At 42.2% G+C, this 15545-nt stretch overlaps 1 protein-coding gene across 6 annotated transcripts in view; it reads left to right on the top strand.

Moving 5' to 3' along the window:
• Positions 1-15545, top strand: part of KIF13B (kinesin family member 13B) — a 225690-nt gene that overhangs the window by 200775 nt on the left and 9370 nt on the right. The gene's annotated exons all lie outside the window — the stretch shown is intronic.

Here is a 15545-nt window from a genome sequence, read left to right as displayed (position 1 = left end):
AAAACTCTTTACCCAGCTCTAGGGTAAGTGTTAGAGCAAATGCGAAAAGGTTTTCCAAACAATCAGGAAGCTGCTCTTATGCAATAGTGAATGGGAACCCCATTGGAAATGTGATTTCCAGCGTTATATAGGTGTTAACTCAGCAGAAAATGATAAATGAGGATTTATTTATACTCATTCAAAAACACATACAGGGCAAGTTCTGTTGTCCAAATAGGCCTTTTGACATCAGCTTCTCCACGTTCTTCTAAACATTCAAGTTGCAGTAATCCAGGTGAATCGTCTGAGACTTAACTAAAGAATTTTCTAAGTGTATGAATGCATATTCAGGGGAGAAGGAATTAGTTTTATCAGGCTGCCATGCAGATATGTAATTTTTAAAAATCTAGCTTTATATAAGCATATAAATAAGCATACACATACAGTAGATGAAACAATTAAAACCAAGATTTTGCAGCTGTTTAAATTGTATTTAGACACATGGCGGGGCTTGAGAGTTACTGAAATGAATCTACGACTGCAGGAGCCAAGTCCTGTGGGGACTGAGGTAGGCAGTGATTATTTTTCCAGTGCTTTTTTTCCCCAGAGATCCACCAGAACTGAACCAGTGGGTCATTATTGTGTACGTTATTCAGTTCTAAACTTCTGCATCATTGTTTCACAAAGTGTGATTCATGAACTGTCAGATTTAGGAGCTGTTTTAAAAAATAGTTTCTCGGCCTGCGCTGGGAACCCATAGCTAACTTGGAGAGACCTTGTAATCTGCATTTATAAGTGCCTGTCTGTGGTGATTCTTATTTTTATTCACTGAAGTCTGCTATCCAGTGTTTTCAGTTGCTGTTTGGTGAAGGCAGAGTCATGTAGGTTGAAGGAAATTGGAATCACGTTGGAAGTCACGGAGTCAGCCTGCCATCGTTACTATTCTCCTTTAAAGCTATTTTCAGTTTTCCATGTAGCAAGTCACATCACCTGCTGCCTGTAGAATTTACTTATGCTCTTACTGTTTTGGCAATGAGTGATTAGCTCTCTCTGGAAGTGAGAGGAACAACAGTGTGTTAGAAACAAATGTAGTGATTGGAGAATAACTATAATTTATAATGCCCAGGTTAGAGGTTACCTTGAAATATATAGAAGATTTCTTAAGCAATTTTTATTCATTTACTCCAGTCTGTTCATTTATTGTTTGAGCACATATGAGCAAAGGTTTGGGAAAACTGGCCTCATACAAATATTTTGTATTTCATAAAAATATAAAATATATGGCCGAGTGCAGTGGCTCACACCTATAACCCCAGCCCTCAGGGAGGCCAAGGCAGGTGGCTCACCTGAGGTCAGGAGTTTGAGACCAGCCTGGCCAACATGGCGAAACCCTGTCTTTACTACAAAAATTAGCCAGGCGTGCTCCTGTAGTCATAGCTACACAGGAGGCTATGAGAATTAGAATGAGGCTATGAGGCATGAGAATCGCTTGAATGCAGGAGGCAGAGGTTGCAGTGAGCCAAGATCATGCTGCTGCATTCCAGCCTGGGTGACAGAGTGAGACTCTGTCTCAAAGTAAATAAATAAAAATAAAAAAATATAAATCTAAAACTGGTCTTGATGAAGATACCTGGTAGTAAAGCCAGAACATTCTAGTTGGTTTGTGAGAACTCTGCTCCTTGGAAGGCATTTCCCTTTTCTCAGGGTGGCCAGGGAGCTCCCCCTTGCCCACAACGCCTTGTCCTCATCCTGCAGACTTGGCGTCAACATAATGCTGGAAAGACTTACATCTCCAGGCTTCAGTGCAACTTCCTTCGCTGACTTCCCTTCCCTCGGTCCGCGATCCACTTCTGGGACTGTAGATTCCATCAAGTCTTTACATCCAGTGCCCAGAGCTCCAACCGGGGTGTTCTTTTTTGTTTTTAAACCTGTTGCCTTCCATGCATAAATCTCATTGAGTTCCGTGCCTTTAGCTGTTTAAACAGAGTAGCCAGAATGATCTTTCACAGCCTCACAGTCGTCAGTGGTGTGACACCTTCCAGTGTCTCCCACTGAAAGGAGTGAAATGTGAATTTCTCACTGTGGCTCACGGTGCCCTGCAGGGCCTGTCCCCCAGCCTTGAATCTTCTTCTTTATTCGCTCACCAGTACTAAGCCAGATAAGCCGCCTTTTTAGCCTATGTGAAGCATGTGAAGCACCTTCAATCTAAGAGCTCTGGCGCTGGCCCTGCCACCCACCCAGGCTGCTCTTCCCAAAGGCCTCCCATAGAACATTCAGGAAAGGCCACTCTGAGGAAGGACGTCTGAGTCTAGAGTGGGCTTTGTTGAACAGCCACACCAGAACAGCTTCCACCATACACGCAGGCACTACATTACCATTTCTTTCTTTTTTTTTTTTTTTTGAGACAGAGTCTTGCTCTGTTGCCCAGGCTGGAGTGCAGTAGTGCAGTCTTGGCTCACTGCAACCTCCACTTCCTGGATTCAAGGGATTCTTCTGCCTCTTCCGCCTGAGTAGCTGGGATTACAGGCGCCTGCCACCAGGCTTGGCTGATTTTTGTATTTTTAGTAGAGATGGGGTATCACCATGTTGGCGAGGCTGGTCTCGAACTCCTGACCTCAAATGATCTACCCGCCTCAGCCTCCAAAGTGCTGGGATTATAGGCATGAGCCACCACACCTGGCCCATTTCTGACCTTTTTATCGGGAGTTATTGTTAGGTTTATATGTTTATCAATTATCCCTCTCCACAATATTCCTTGAGGGCAACGGTTGTTGTGCCAGAATGGTGCCTGGTACATACAAGATGAAAAATATCTATTGTTTGACATGTGAACAGATTATAATAGTATTATTTTAGAGACAGGGTCTTGGTATGTCGCCCAGTCTGGAGTGCAGTGGTGCGATGATAGCTCACTGCAGCGTTGAACTCCTGGGCTCAGGGAATCCTCCACCCTCAGTCTCCCAAGGAGCTAGAACTACAAGTGCGCTCCACCACGCCCAGCTAACTTTTTAAATATTTTTATTTTTAGAGACAGAGTCTCGCTGTGTTGCCCAGGTTGGTCTTGAACTCCTGGGCTCAAGTCCTCCCGCCTGGTATCCCAAGTGGCTGGGATTATAGGCGTGAGCCACCATGCCCAGACTGTAATATTAGATTGTGGGTCCCAAGTGCTACTCAGTGGTAGACAGGACTGTGTTTACAGCTTAGAGGTGAAAGAAGCATGGCTGAGTGGGGATTAGAGGGATGAAGACATATTTAAGAACCTTCTTTTCCTAGGTTGGTGGAAGTGCTAAAGAACATTTCCAAAGGAGAGAGAAATCTTAGCTTTTCATTTTGGATTTAGTTGATCAGAGACTCTCTTGGTTATCTCATTTTCACTGACCATCTCTACTAAAGCTCTGTGAGAAATAAATTAGAATTGTAGATGATAATGTCAAGAAAACTTTCTTACTTGGGTCACACTTCAGGGTACAACAAGTGAAGCATACTTTAAATATGCTTTGAATATGCTTTATGCTTTCACTTGTTGTACTCTGAAGTGTGTTTCTTCTCTGAAAAAGGGCATTTTTAGTGCCTGTGGAATTGCAAATAACAGGAAGAAGAAAAATGCTGTATTGGCTAGACTCCTTTAGTGTTCCTCATTTTTTTAAAATAGTAATCTTTGTTATAATGGAGTTCCATGCACTTGAAAATCAGATTTGATACCTACAATGTGAAGTTTGGACTTTTAAAACAATCTCTACTCCCCCTCCTGGGGGTTCTACAGGAACAAGATAATCAACCAGTCTTTGCCTCAGAGTTTGTTCTTACCAGGAAGTAAAGGGAGTGGGGAGGATTGTATATGTAAGCCAGGATTGTATATGTGAGCCACCCTGCCCAGCAAGACCCTATTTTTAAGGTGTTTAGATTAGCAGATATTCTTTAAGTAAGCATCTTTAATCCTTCATGGGCACTTGAAAAACGAATAACCATCATTTTGGATGAAGTGAGTATTACAGCCTTTAAAATATATAATTTTTTTTTAAGATGGAGTCTCCCTCTGTCGCCCAGGCTGGAGTACAGTGGTGCAATCTCAGCTCACTGCAACCTCTGCTTCTCAGGTTCAAGCGATTCTCCTGCCTCAGCTTCCCAAGTAGCTGGGATTACAGGCGACTGCCACCATGCCCCGCTAATTTTTGTATTTTTAGTACAGACGGAGTTTCACCATGTTGGCCAGGTTGGTCTCGATCTCTTGATGTTGTGATCCACCTGCCTCGGCCTCCCAAAGTGCTGGGATTACAGGCGTGAACCACTACGCCCAGCCAAAATATATATGTATAATCTTCTTATATAAATATTTGAATAAGTTTATTATTATGTAGATATTGTCTTTTTCTTTTTTTAATTTATTTTTTGTGACAAGGTCTCGCTCTGTTGCCCAGGCTGGAGTGCAGTGGCGTGATAATAGCTCTCTTAGAATTTTTGTTCTCTCAGACCTCCCCCGTCTTAACAGCTCTAGATGAGTCTCCCACATCTCATCTGGGAAACGCTTCGTCATTCTACAGTTGTCTCGCCAGGGTGCTTCCTAAAGTGAGGAGTCCAGAAATGAGAAGAGTTCCCCCTGGGCTTGCAAATGCTGGCAGTGTTTCCTTCCTCGTCTAAATGGTGGCTTCTACCGACGCAGCGTGGAACTGCGCTTGGGTGGGCTTGCTTTTGAAAGGTGTTAGCTCATTGTGCTGTTGGTCAGGTAACATCACCAGGTTTTTTGTCTGTTGATACTCTTGTCACTGTACTACTTCTCTTTTATTATGTGGTCTAATTGATGTGTGAAAATAATGAGGAACTTCAGATTCATTCCTAGAATTTTTTATCTTTGATGTTGTTTTAACATTCCCAGGATATCAAGATCTTTCTGAGTAATTTTTTAAATATTGCATACATTCTGGCTGTCCACACACTTCTAAAGCTGTAATCTCTCTGCATTTGAGACTATTGAAATATTGAACATAATAAGGCCTAAGGCAGGGCTCTGTACCTGGAAGTAGACATCACTTGTCAAGCCACAGAGTGACAGACCAACACATTTCAGTTCCAAGTAGCTGGTAACTACCTTCTCCACTCCACACTTCTCCCTCTTTCTACCAAAGAGTTTGTGGGAGACTGTGTTATATACATTATGGAAATAAAGTCGCCCTGCAGCCAGGGCCTTCCTCTGTGTCACCAATCAAGCCTGAAGCAGAGTGGATGTTGATGACGGTGGCTGGACTGCCCTGCGCACACACTGGCGTGGCTACGGCTCTGCGTGAGGCATCCAGTGCTGGACTTAGCAGCACCTTAAAGAAATACACAAGTACCCGGAACCTTCCTCTCTGTTTTGAGTCTTGTGCTTTATTTTTATTTACTAGTGCCTGTTAGTGCACCAATTTCAATAGTCTTTGACCATTAAATGATTGTAAAATAAGCAGTATCAGATATTTAAATGTTTAGATAACATCAAGATAAAGTCCAGAAAAATACAGGCCCATTCATATGCCTAAAAGGAATCTGGATCAATAGTACAATATAGGAAGGGGGAAATAGTGATACTAATATGGCATAAAGACTTAGATCGTCAACATCGCTTAAGGGTTATAATGTGAAACAGCACAAAAACAAAACACCCCGAATGGTTTGGGGATCGACATGGAAACCAAGCAAGTCATGTTTAATAACACACTTCGTGAAACCATTTGTCTCCCATTTCCCACCTGTCATGAAAGAGACAAACTGCTTTTTTATTTTATTTTATTATTTGAGACCAGGTCTTGCTTGTCACTCAGGCTGGAGTGCAGTGGTGCAATGATCGCTTACTGCCGCCTTGAACTCCTTGGCTCAGGTGATCCTCTAACCTCAGCCTCCCAAGTAGCTGGGACTAAAGGTGTGTGAGATGATGCCTGGCTAATTTAAAAAAAAAAATTTTTTTTAATTGAGACAGGTCTCAAACTCCTGGCCTCAAGTAATCCTTCAGCTTAGTCACCCACATATGTTTTTATTCCAGTTTAGCTTGGAGACTTAAAACTTCTCTGAACAGTTGTAGTAATGCAGAAACTCACACTATCCTATCTAAACAAAACCCCAGCCCCCAACCTGGGCTCTCTTTGATATTATTAGATGACACTTAGATTACTGTACTTGGTTCTGGATTTATTACTACTAGAAATGCAGTGACCAGTTGGAATTGTTTCAGAGAATAACATCAAAAATGATTTATGAGGAAGGATTAAAGGAGTTACTTATAGCTTCACCAAACAATGACTAAGAGAGCTGACTATATAAGCATTCAAGGGATACCAGCACCAAGGAGGGGAAGGATTGTTAGGGATGGTTTTGCTAAAGCAGTGGAGGGTCCTAGGGCCATAGAAATGAAATTAACAGAGAGAATGGTGACAGCTGACAGTGGGAAAATGGTTTATAGATAGCAAGGTACTCTTTTTTTTTTTTTGATACGGGCTCTTGTTCTGTCGCCCAGGCTGGAGTGCAATGGTGCTATCACAGCACACTGTGGCCTCAACCTCTTGGGCTCAAGGGATCCTCCCATCCCAGCCTGGCTCTCTTTAAAAAAAAAAAAAAAAAAAAAAGTATTTCTGTTACTTAAAAACAGGAAGTTAGACTGGGTGCTGTGGCTCACACCTTTATCTCAGCACTTTGGGAGGCCAAGGCAGGCAGATCACTTGAGCTCAGGAGTTCGAGACCAGCCCGGGCAACATAACAAGACCCCTGTCTCTACTAAAAATTAAAAAAAAATTATGTGGGTGTGGTGACACACACCTGTCTCAAAAATAAAATAAAAACAGAAAGTTTATGAGAATATAAAATAACCCAGGTAAGGACTGAGGAATAGAATGGGTCCTGTTTTTACCAGTCATTCCTTATATTTTGTTATGTTAAGTGGAAAAGAGGTACACAAGTTGTGTAGTGAAGGAATGATTATTATCAAAAAATACTTTTCATTAGAGTGTCCTTCACATTTTCAGACAAGAATGTTCAGTTCCCTCCCTCATGCAAAGATACACAGACCCATAACCGCAGAGAAGCTTTAATGGAAACCTGGATGCTTATTAACCTGTTGTTTGGAATCAGCAGGTTCTCAGGTGAAGATGTTATTATTTTCCTGTTACTTTTTCTTAATATTGTTTATCAAATGGAAACGGAAAGGTTCCTGGATCTTTTTTTGTAAGACAAAAGTCAACAGTTTATTCAGAAAGTTTAAAAACAAAGATATTCGTATAATTTACAAGATCTTTTGGTTTGAACATATTCATAAGTACTTATGTTTCTCATTTTTATGGAGATTTGTTTTTGTTTGTAATCAATTTCTGTCTGAGTTCCAGAAATGCAAAAATACTGCACTGAAAGAGGTGGCAGCTGACAAAATTGCTGTCTTTGACCTTCTGATGCAAGTTTAGTAACTAATCTGGAAAATAATGAACTGCAATTAATGAAATCTGTACTCATATTCAAGTGTGTTTCTCAGACAGCACATAAAATAATTGAAGGAACTTCCTGCTCTCTAATTAGTTAGATTGAATTAATTTGGCATAATAGCTTTTTTTTCATGTATCTAGAAGTTTGTGTTCAGATGAAGCTATTTATGTACTTCAAAGTTAGGAACTGTAAATGGCATCTTTGATGAATCTGGAGAATTAAAGAGTTAATGGTCAGATTTAATTTCCACTATCAAAAGCACAGTCACAGTGCCGGCCTGTCTTGATTTATGTGTCTGTCCCTTTTGGTTAGGACTGCCTTATCAACAGCAGGGATATTTTTCTCCTATTTCAACATAGCCTCACGTGTGGTAGGTAGATAAAGGCTTGTGTAGAAAGAGCACCCCTCTGCCCATCTCTGATGCTAATTGAAAAGATGTCTGTATAATTATCCATCTTCCATTACTGTGATTCTTCCTTATATAAAACAGGGAGAAACAAGCACAAATACTAATTCTTGCCTTGTACACAAGGATGATGTTTTGAGCTAACATACTTCTTTGATTAAATGAATTATATAAACACGTATCCTTGTGTCTCAAGTAAAGGTTCAACATCCTAACTAAAAGAAGAAAACATGGTCAGGTGCGGTGGCTCACGCTTGTAATCCCAGCACTTTGGGAGGCCGAGGTGGGCGGATCATGACGTCAGGAGTTTGAGACCAGCCTGGCCATCGCAGTGAAACCCCATCTCTACTGAAAGAAATACAAAAATTAGCTGGGCGTGGTGGTGGGCGCCTGTAATCCCAGCCACTAGGGAGGGTGAGGCAAGGGGAATCGCTTGAACCCTGAAGGCGGAGGTTGCAGTGAGCCGAGATTGAACTACCACACTCCAGCCTGGGTGACAGAGCGCGACTCCGTCTTAAAAAACAAACAAAAAACACATCTAGGCCTTGTTCCCAGCCTTCATTTTTCTTAAACTTTCAGGTTATTTAAAAAATAACATATATGAGCATTTTCTCTGTAGTTTAATACCACCCATTTTAAGCAGCTATAGATATAGTATGCTGTATTTCACTTGTTCTGGAGTTAACAAAGAGTTTTTTAAAAAAAATTCAGGGCAACTGATTTCTGTTTAGTTTAGGGAGGAGTTTTTAGGCACTCCTGTCATTGTTAAAAGACTCTTATCACTCTTTTAGTTTTGCAGAATCACAGCATTTTGCTGTCTAGCCTTGCCCCATGCATTTGTAGGTAATATAGTGGACATACTTAGAGATGTCAGAGTTGTCTTCACAATCAGGTTTAGTAGCTGATCTGAAAAATAATGAAATGTAGCTAAAATTCCCTTCAGCAAGTAAGAGGATTTCTGAGGCAGTAAAGAAGTCGATTGAAGAGGTGCATCTGCTAGCCATTTTTTAGGAATGGGGTTCATTTTATTCTCTAGACCGAGTGTTGCCATACTTTATTTTATAAAGGAACAGATTGTAAATATTTTAGGATTTGCATGCCATGTGGTCTCTGTCAAAACTAGCTATAGACAGTATTAAACAAATGAGTCTGGCTGTGTTCCAGTAAAACTTGATAACCTGAAATTTGAATTTTACATAATTTTTATGTTATGAAATATTCTTTTGATTTGTTTCAGTCATTAAGAATGTAAAAGCCATTTCTTATTTCTTAGCGCATATTAAGCTGGTGACAAGCTGGATGAAGGGTTTTTTTTTTAGACAGGGTCTTGCTCTGTTGCCCAGGCTGGAGTGCAGTGGTGTGATCATGGCTCATTGCAGCTTTGACCTCCTGGGCTCAAGTGATCCTCCCATCTCAGCCTCCCAAGTAGCTGAGACTACAGGTGTACACCACCATGGCTGGCTAATTTTTAAATTTTGATTTTGTAGAGACGGGATCTCCCTATGTCACACCGGCTGGTCTTGAATTGCTGTGCTCAAGCAATCCTCCTGCCTCAGCCTCCGGAAGTGCTGGGATTATGTGTGTGAACCACTCTGCCCAACAAGACCCTATTTTTAAAGTTTTCAGATTAGCAAACATTCTTTAAGCATCCTTAATCCTTCATGGACACTTGAAAAACTAATAACTCTTTTTGGATGAAGTGAGCATTATATCTTTTAAAATATATGTGTATAATTTTCTTATATGAATGTTTAAATCAGTTTTAAGTATTATGTAGAAGTTTTATTTTTTTTAATTTATTTTTTCTGACAAGGTCTTGCTCTGTTGCCCAGGCTGGAGCGCAGTGATGTGATCATAGCTCACTGCAGCCTCGAACTCCTGGGCGCAAGTGATCCTCCTGTCTCAGCCTCTCGAGTAGCTGGGAAAGTGTGCTACCATGCCTGGCTAATTAAAAACTTTTTTTTTTTTGTAAAAATGAGGCCTTGGTATGTTGCCCAGGCTGTTATGTAGAAGTTTGTAAAGTAAACTGGCTAGATACTAAAGATCAGAAGCGATATATTTTCCGGTAACTCTGGAAATACTAGTATTTAAGATTTTATTTATATAGTACTTAGAATAAGTTAGACTATAATACATATCTAATGTCTTATAGACCACGTGAATGGTGTCATTCACTTATAGCCAGTGATAAAATAATTTACTTGTTGATAGGAAAAATAGGCCTTTTAATTGTTTTGTGTAACTGAAATTAAATAGGAATATAAATGTTAGACCTTGAGTGCCTAGTTTTGAGGAGCACAGGGACTAGTTTTGCTCACACTGCAGCCCCAGTGCCTACCACAGTCTTTAGAATGTAGTAGGTACCTGGTACATATTTGCGAATGAGTAAATAAATGAAATCTTAGGTTCTTTGTTTGAAAGAAAATGGAATTCATCTTGGAATGACTTTGGGACTGATTCAGTTAATTTGAAACTTGTGATTTCTACATCAGATGAAATTATTGACTGTTTAAACATGTACTTTTAGTAAGCCAACTTAGAAATATCCAGGAAGACCAGACACAAAATTCCAATGAAGTACTTTACAAATGTGCCGAGAGCTTCCAGTGTACCTGGCACCACACCAGGAATTTTAATACGCCATCTCAACAACACGACTGAGTTAGGCAAGCACCATGCAATAGATACATAATGCGAGCCATGTATGCAAGTTACAATTTCCTAGTAGCCACGTTTAAGGAAGTAAAAAGAATACAGGTCAGATTAATTTTAATAACATTTGTTTAACGTAGTGTATTGAAAATACTGTCATATCAACTGTAGTATAAAAAAAGGTTGAGATATTCCCATCCTTCTTTCTGTACAAAGTCCTTGAAATCAGGTGTATATTTTACATTTCTAGCACATTGCAATTCAGACACTAAAGTTCCGTCGGAAATACTTGATCTGCATTTAGAATTCATAAAATTTATGGTTGAAAAAGCAGACCCACATGCCGAGGCTGTTCTAAACATACTTAAAAGCATTTCAGTGTTTAAGGTTATGCTTTATTAATTAAAGTAAAAAATGGACTTTCTGAGTCACATTAGCCTCATTCTCAGTGCTGGGTCACCACCAGTGGCTGGTGGCTGCCATGTCAGGGCTGCTGCCCTGTTGGGGAAATGGGTAGGGTGCACACCTGTCTCAGGTTACAGAGCCTCGGGAGTGGCAGAACTGAGCTTTCCATTGAGAAAGCACGGTTAAATGTTCAAGTGTGACTGTAAGAGATTTCACTGACAGCGATTAAGAGTAACCAAGTCATTGTATTTGTGGAATGAATCAATCAGTAGAGCATTTGCAGGAGGGACGGATCGAGCCGCAGAAATACACCATGCAGGACCTGCCAGCGTTTCCCTGTCTGCTGCAGTGGGAAACCCTGGCAGCTGCAAGGTGGAGAGCGACATGGGACATGGTCACTTTTGTTTTTCGGAAAGCTCCCTCCAGCTGTAGTTTGGAAAGTGGATTTGAAGAGAATGGAGTTAGAAGACGCTATTTGAGTGCGGGTAGAATCCTCAGCAGGGATTATCACGTGGGTCAGAAACCCACGGTTGCCTTCTGGTGTTGAGTCCTTCGAGGCACTGCTTGGAGGGGCATGTGGCAGGCAGGGGGCACAGTGGCTCGGGCGGGGGTCGGCAGCCACCAGTCCGCTTCCCTGGTGACACTGCTTAGAGAACTTATGTAGATGGGATCATCCCCTTGTAGATAGGTGTGGAAGCCCAGAGGTGATCAGGGTTTTACACAAAAGTTAGAATGCCAAGCCATGCATTTAAAATAACTATACCTGCCAGATGGACAAAAGTGCTGGTGCCGTTATGGCTCACGTATTCTATCCAGATCACCCTGTCAGGGTCTGGAGCCTCCAGGCACACAGGGTGGTCACTGAAGGCCTCACATGCCGGAGGCTGGTTCACAGGCTTCAGGCCAGGGCTGGACACGTTCTCCCCGCTCGCCTCCCGGAACTCTTCATTTTCCTGTCTTCCAGGCCCCTGGTCAGGACAACCTTAGAAAAGTGTTTCTATGGATTAGATTATTGCTGAGGCTTAATGTTTGGGTTGGGTTTTTTTTTTTTTTTTTTTTTTTTGAGACTGGGTCTCACTCTGTCACCCAGGGTGGATTGCAGTGGCGTGATCATGGCTTACTGCAGCCTCGACCTTCTGGGCTCAAGCAATTCTCAGCTCCCAAGTAGTTCGGACTATAGGTGTGCACCACCATGCCCAGCTAATTTAATCTTTGTAGAGATGGAGTTTCTCCATGTTTTCCAGGCTGGTCTCGAACTCCTAGGCTCAAGTGATCTTCCTGCCTCAGCCTCCCAAAGTGGTGGGATTGCAGGTGTGAGAGCCACTGCACAGTGTGTCTGATTTGTATCCATTGTATGTTACTTTTATCAGAACATTTTTGAAGGTTAGCAGGTGTTTCCTTATATGCCTTAGCTCTGCTTCCTTTTGTTTCTCAGGTTTTTCACGCTTCAGCAGCAGGAAAATGAAAGATTGGCTACTAGCTATTTGTAACAAAAATAAATCTTACATATCTTGTATATTCCACTAAAAAGTAATTTTCTATACTTGGATTTAAATCATTGGTTAGTGTTTAAAACAAGACTTAGAGGATTGTATTAGTTTAAGCACCATTAAAAAATGACATTTAAGAATTTCTGAAATTCAGGGTAAGGGGTGATTGTTAGCCATGAAAGATTTATTTTCAAACAAGAAAATATATGCATCAGAAAATTCAATGTTGGGGAAGTTCTGAAGTGATTACTTTTTGTTTCAACTGGGACCTCTTTTCCCCTTTACCTCCCCGATGCCCACATTTCAGAGTCTGTTCTTTCCCACATTCCTATGTAACTGTACAATTTAGTCTTCTTTATGTCACTTGCTAAGTAATGTATGCATTTGTTCATTCAACAAACACTGAGCTACTGTTTTATGTAAGGAAATACAGGGATGAATGAGCTGTAGTCTGTCTCCTTCCAAGAGCCTGAAGTTTAGAGAAGCCCTTTTAGAGCCACAAAAGCAGATGAAGAGACAGTGCAGGGTTATGTACATACCGTCATGTGTGAGTGTCTGTGGATGACACAGCGAAGCCGGTGGGCGCTGCTCCCTGCAGTTGCAGGAGAATTCGATCATGCATGAGCAGAGACTTAGAAATGAATCGGTATTCACTAGGTGGAACACGATTCCACGGGGGCAGAGTGGTGTGAGGAAGGTTCTGGAAAAGCCATCCATTGAGGGAATTCTGAATGGAAAAGCCGTCCATTGAGGGAATTCTGAGTGGCCTAGTAGAGCAAGCAAGGCAAGGTGTGTCCCCTTGGATATTTTATATGTCATGTCAAGGGGTTAATTTTATTCTTCTTGGCAGAGGGGTCTCCAAAACAGCTTTTATTCCAAGTTTTAAAATTCTGACCTCATCTGCCATGTGTTCATGTAGAATGTGAAAGCCAGAGTTAAAACACAGGGCAATATGATGAGAGCAGGGACTGGCACCTTTTCCCTGGAGTATTTCTAAGCCGCTCTGTTGCCTGTAAGCTACTCATCTGTTCAGTTTCAGCAACGCTCAGTAGACAGTGTGGTTGCAGGTTCAGCCAGCACTTGAGAACTTAGTCCTTTTCCATCTCTGTCACTCACTTACAGGGCAGTGTGAATACATTTAACCATTAGGTAAATGCTCTCTGAGCCTCGGTTTCTGTAGTGTGAAATGTAGATAATTATACTCATATTCACTTGCCTCATGGGACTTCTCCTTAATATTTATAGCTGCAAAATACTTCACAGTCATTTTTATTAATAGTTACCAGATGTGTCGTAAGGATTAATGAACTTATGATCTGAAATGTTTTGAGCCCCTGAAATAGAAGGTGACTGCCTGCACAGGGGAGATGTAGAAGAGCATAAAGGTGCAAACAGACACACTTGAAAACTTCAGCTATTACGTGTGAAGGACGAGCGCACGGTTATGATTTCAGTATTCTTGGTGGATATATTTGGCATCCTTAAAAAGGTTGCTGAACTCATACCCAAGGCCTGTGCCAAAAGCCCCCCTCATGTGGCGTTCCCACCCGTTCTATTTATGACCCTTTCCTCCTCTGAATCCTCTCTCTTTTTTTTTTTTTTTGAGATTGAGTTTTGCTATTGTTGGCCAGGCTGGAGTGATGCAAAGGCACTATCTTGGCTCACTGCAACCTCCACCTCCCAGGTTCAAGCAATTCTCCTGCCTCAGCCTCCCAAGTAGCTGGGATTACAGGCATCTGCCACCATGCCCTGCTAATTTTTTTTTTTTTTTTTTTTTTTTTGGATTTTAGTAGAGACACGGTTTCACCATGTTGGCCAGGCTGGTCCCAAACTCCTGACCTCAGGTGATCCTCCTGCTGCGGCCTCCCAAACTGCTAGGATTATAGGCGTGAACCACCGTGCCTGGCCTCCTCTCTGCTTTTGAAGCTTCCACTCCACTGTCACCTTCCTTGATTTTAGTGATTTGCTCATGTGTTCCCCACCAATCAGGTTGCCCATCTGTTGAGAGCAAAGCCCATGCCTCTGATGCTGATGTTGCCTGAGGCACCTGGTGCCATGCCCCCCACATGGTAGGACCTGGTGCAGTCTCTGTTGAGCTGAACTTTTTTACATGGAGGGTGAGAACCAAAGTGGCAGTCCATCGAGTCCCTGAATCCATTTCAGCAAATATTTAATAAGTATCTATCTACTGGGTTTTTCTAATCACACTGGGTCCTGAAGGAAAGTGTAACTTGTTTGCATGTTCTATTTCAGAGGGCAGGAATCATGTGATTTTAGAAAAGCTTTCATGTTAGGCGCTTAACATCCCATCCTTGGGGTATTTGCATTTTTAGGCTTTAAGGGGAATAAACTTCACCTTTGTGGAAACAGTTGTTCCCCAATCTTGTCCACTTTAGGTAAGATGTAGCTGAAGAATGCAACTATTTTGGAGTTTGAGAAATGTTTTTTCTGCTTTTGTCATGAAATATACCCTTGAACACCTTCCCATTTGTGGGGACGTTAAATACTATAGGCAGAAAAATGAAGATACGAGCCCTGGCACGCGAGGACTGCGTGGCAGTGTGGGGCGCGTGCTTGAGCCTCACTTTATTCTCTGGGAGATGGTGGTAGGCGGGGCCATGGAGAGCAGTAGTGGGGACAGAAGGAGCTGAGTGCTGGGAGGGGCGCAGAGGGGAGACTGTTCTGGTCAAGGAATTGAGGTGGAGGCTGAAGGTCTTGTTCTTCAGGCCTTGTCATGTGCAATGGCCTAACTGCCACCAGGGGACCCTCCCTCATTCTGTCCCATTGGCTGCTCACATAATCTTTAATGCACCCTGGTCCTAGCTGTCCCTGGCCTCAGAGCACCCCAGGAACTCCCCAGTGTTTGCAGGGTGAAGTGCACATTCCTTTTGTTCATTTCCTTGGTCCTTCCACCTTATTTTCTTTTTTTCTTCTTTGACACAGGGTCTTGCTTTGTTGCTCAGGCTGGAGTGTGGTGGTGTGATCATAGCTCACTGCAGCCTCCAACTCCTGGGCTTAAGTGATTCTCCTGCCTCAGCCTCCTGAGGAGCTGGGACTGCAGGTGTGCACCACCACATCTGGCTCCAGTCCTTCCAGGTCTTTAAGCCTGATCGCTGCGTTTCCTCTCGAGTCCTCTCCACTGCGCCTTTTCTCAAATCCTGCCAGTGCCCCCT

The sequence above is a fragment of the Gorilla gorilla genome, chromosome 7 (assembly GCF_029281585.2).
Source record: "Gorilla gorilla gorilla isolate KB3781 chromosome 7, NHGRI_mGorGor1-v2.1_pri, whole genome shotgun sequence".
NCBI classification, from domain to species: domain Eukaryota; kingdom Metazoa; phylum Chordata; class Mammalia; order Primates; family Hominidae; genus Gorilla; species Gorilla gorilla.
The sequence above is the reverse complement of the archived record's forward strand: the minus strand, read 5'-3'. Positions and strand labels throughout refer to the sequence as shown.